This window comes from Saccostrea cucullata, unplaced genomic scaffold (assembly GCF_032062105.1).
Source record: "Saccostrea cucullata isolate Sc308-1 unplaced genomic scaffold, CSIRO_AGI_Scuc_v1 ctg8646, whole genome shotgun sequence".
Classification (NCBI taxonomy): domain Eukaryota; kingdom Metazoa; phylum Mollusca; class Bivalvia; order Ostreida; family Ostreidae; genus Saccostrea; species Saccostrea cuccullata.
In genome coordinates, this window is record NW_026927853.1 from 11,172 (window position 1) to 15,194 (window position 4,023).

The window sequence follows — 4,023 nt, forward strand, 5'->3', positions numbered from 1 at the left end:
CCCCCTAATTTCAGGCACATTCTTAAACCAATTTGATTTTTTTATCCTCTTCTGGACCCTTGTCGCCTCTACAGGCAATAAACTGGCTTGAATTGTCTGAGGGACGGTAGAAAATTCTAATTCAAGCGACTTTATCTCTTGTAGAGACAATTTTAAACTTGAAGGTTGGAAGGTGTTTTGAATATACAAAAAAATAAAAAATGTGTGTAGAATTATAGAGGGAAAGGTAGATGCTTTACCAAAGTTGAAAAGTGGAGAAATTCTCCCAAACAGTGCGCAAAGAATCTTGCGCCGTAAATTGCACATGTTTTGCATTACAAGATCTGTTACATAGCATTATGGTCAAATACTAACATATAAAACCATAACGCTACAGTTCTGCGGCTAATACAAAAAACAATAACAAAACCTTTGCATAACATATGTAACATATCATTTACTTGTTAAAAAATTGTATCCAGAATATTCCAGCATTATAAATCAAAGTACGATTTTAGTCACTCTCTTGTACAACTTACATTATATCGTATTCAGCTATTTTTCACAAATATAGTAAAACGTTTTACTGCATGAATAGTCATGCCAGTATCCATATTCAACCATTGTTACGCAATTTTCATTTATTTCGTTTGTATCATCGTCTGGCTGATCATAATCCCAGTTTGTGTACGTCATTTTCTTGGAAGAGTGTTCCCAGTGAAACGTGCCTTCCGAGTTTAAATCAGTACCCCCGATCCACTAAATATCCCCAGGGGCTGAAATTAAAAATGTTAAGGTACAATCCTGTTGAACTTTCACCGTAGCTGAGCTTAAATGTTGTAAAAAAAATAACGCAAACTCTACCTTTGACTTGAATCCATGTTTTCCATATTTTCTCAACTTTAGTTTCTATTGCCAGAAGATTTGCTCCCATCGAAATGCAGCTTTCCTAAAAAAAAAAGAGAAAATAAAAGTATTCTAGTTTACTAGACTCCAGCGATGGAAATGCAAAGAGTCTGCTAAAGTTTGTTACTAAGCGCAACTCGGCCGATTCGTTCCTGAACTAATAATTCACCACACCTTGGAAGACTTGTACCTCATCTGCTAAAGGGGACGGAATCGGTAATGTTTTTTCTGATTCTACAAGTTAAAGTAGTTAGAAAAGACTTTAATTGCAGTTAATGGGTACGTTAGGTGTGCACTGTCTTGGTTAGCTGCAATAATGTAGCCCTCTCCGATTTTTTTTATCTGATATTTTCTGGAGAGGGCTACAATTCCATCGCATCTCCGTAATGGTGCAAATATATTTTTTTGATACGGGTGATTGGAGGCAAAATAAATTATTTTTACGACGGAATTTTTATTCACTGTCAACAACATAGCCTGTTAAACTCGAAAACCATGCAAAATAAATCTGTGTCTTTCCCAGCTGCAATATTCAGCAGCCATGACAGTTCACGCGTGACGTAGTGAGACTTTCACTTGAAATTTGGAACAACAAGTTAAAGTAGTTAGAAAAGACTTAAATTGCAGTTAATGGGTACATTGGGTGTGCACTGTCTTGGCAAAAATACCGGTATTGTCGGAAATAAAAACAAAAGTAGCTTAATCAAACGGCATACAAGACATTTCGTCATTCATTAATGTTTTATTTCATTGAAACTGTACATCATCGATGTCATCATCATACTAATATATAAATTCGAGTTGAAACCCAGAGGAAGTGTTCTCGTCTTCATATATAGAATTCGGACTTTTTAAATAAATTCTGTTTCATATGAATGCAGAAAAAGTCTGGTAATAACAAGGTACAATCAATACACATAGAAATTGCAAAAGACTGTTGAAAGACCTACCTGGTCTTCAAAAACTACATATCGTAGATATTTTATATAAGAAACTCAAGCGTCTTTTTATTATGAAATCCAGAGGAATAGTAATGGCATCGGAATGATTTTAACAAAATAATTGGGAATGAATTATGATAAGGTAGGCAGTACGAGTCCATTTTTATATCGGACAAAATAGCTGTCTATGATTAAAGAAAACCCATGGATTTTGAGTTTTTAGTATCCATAATTTAATCAACACCACCTCTCGAGTATGCAATTGCACGATACCTCTTAGGTTTCTCCTTTAAAAAAGTGCTGTAAAATGAACAAGTCACCGCGTGGTGCAGTGGCTAGAGCGTAAGAAGTTAAATCCCATTGTGGGAAGTAAAGACCGGTGCTTCGGATGAGACCGTATAAAGCAAAGTTCCATGTCGCAGTAGGTGCTGGCACAAAAATGATCCCTCAATGCTCAACGGCCCTGAGTGCCGAGTTTAGGAAAAGATTTGCAGCTGTCCACCAGCATGTGGTGGCGTCTCCGTATGAGCGGAAATCCTCGCGGAGGACGTTAAACAACATACAATCAATCAATCAATCAAAATGAACTTTAGGTAACGTCCTCTGCGTGTTATTCACAATATTACCATTACTATTGACAAGAATCTTAACTCTTAAGATCTATGTAGACACCCGAAGTCCTATTTGATGAGACTAAAAAGTATTCCTTAACGTAATACATTTAAAATGTTTCTTTTATTTTATGTTCATTTTCCTTTAAATTTCACTGTAGATGTAATTGATCTTGATTTAGCTATTTGCAAAAGCATGTTTTGCACGTACATGTATTGATAATTTTCCGTTTGATTTTTCGCCTTGAGTTCATTTATTTAATTTTTTCACTTCGGAAACGATCTTCTTTCATAGAATAAAAATGAGATATACATGTACCGGATACATTCCAGTTACTAGCAAAAAGTTCGAGGACTAGCCTCATAAACTTTAAAATGCCTACATCTATAAAGATTTTTACTCAACTCCAGAAAATCTAAAGATGTGTACTGAAGCAGAGGGAGGTAGCTGGCATTAAGCGTTATGACTTTTTCGGACGTCATGAAACTAAACGACGGCACATCGCAAGGTTTGTCAATTATCAGTGTAACAGACTGAAATTTTCAATACTTCTTGAACTTTTGTCGTTTCATATTCCTTATAAATATTGTAATCAACTACTGCATAGAATTGAATGTATAGCATCATTCTAAGAACTTTTTGATAAGCCAGCGTACATATACTTCTTTAAAAAGTGTGTATATTCATCAAAACTACATGGGTTTGATCAAAGACAAAAGCTACGGCAAATCCCGCTTATAACTACTTGCTAGGAAGCAACGATTCTGTTTTGATAATAAAAGTAAGTTTTATCTTTCAGAATTACAATACAATTTTAAGCGTCAACTAAATTTAAGTGTCGTTGCCATAAACGTATTTTACTGTTATGCCTTGGCTTCCGTTTTTAATGTTGTTCAAGCCCTACAATGTATTTACTTCCAATGGTATCACCTTTGATACCTCTTTACAAAAAAGATAAAAAGATAGCACGTGGAATCTTTTAACTAAAGTGTCTACCTTTGAAAAACTCCATTGAAATCTTTTTTACACAAAGCAATAACTATTCTCTCTGTTCCTTATCTACGATGCAGGACAGTCTACGATATGAAAATCACAACCAATTGAAAATTAAAAATTGTAAAATAATAATTATACTTGGTAGGTTTTTTTTTTTTAATTTGCACTTTCCACTAAACTTGAAAGTGTTGGCCAGTCATATCACATATAGAAAAATATTGAAACCAAAACAAATATTTTTTTAGAATATACACGGAATATTTTTCACAGACTTTGAGGGTTCCCAAAAAGCTGATGCATATTGATATTTTACATTCAAAGGGTTGAACTGCAATAAATATGAAGAGTGTTTCTTCAATGCTTTCCATTCAAAATCAAAGTAACTTAATGTGTTAATAGTAAAGTAAACAAAGCTTTGCCTCGCTTAAGACTCTCTGTTTGTTTTTTTTTTAATTTCAAAATTTTCTTTTTCATTTTTGTATTGCTGTCCTCTTCTTTCGAGACTATAGTAAAATGTCATCAAACATCGGAAAGTATACAAGAAATAACTAAATATAGAGCAAGTCTCAGCAAAGCTCTAGTTGATTTG

General features: G+C 34.2%; 1 long non-coding RNA gene across 1 annotated transcript; it reads right to left on the bottom strand.

Annotated features, from left to right (window-relative positions):
• Positions 1-529: 529 nt before the first annotated feature.
• LOC134275666 (uncharacterized) lies at positions 530-3,504 on the bottom strand. The gene is made up of 3 exons (XR_009993872.1): positions 3,435-3,504; positions 844-928; positions 530-755 (listed from the first exon to the last, which is right to left on the bottom strand). It is a non-coding gene; the product is annotated as an uncharacterized LOC134275666 (long non-coding RNA).
• Between the last annotated feature and the right edge of the window lie 519 nt (positions 3,505-4,023).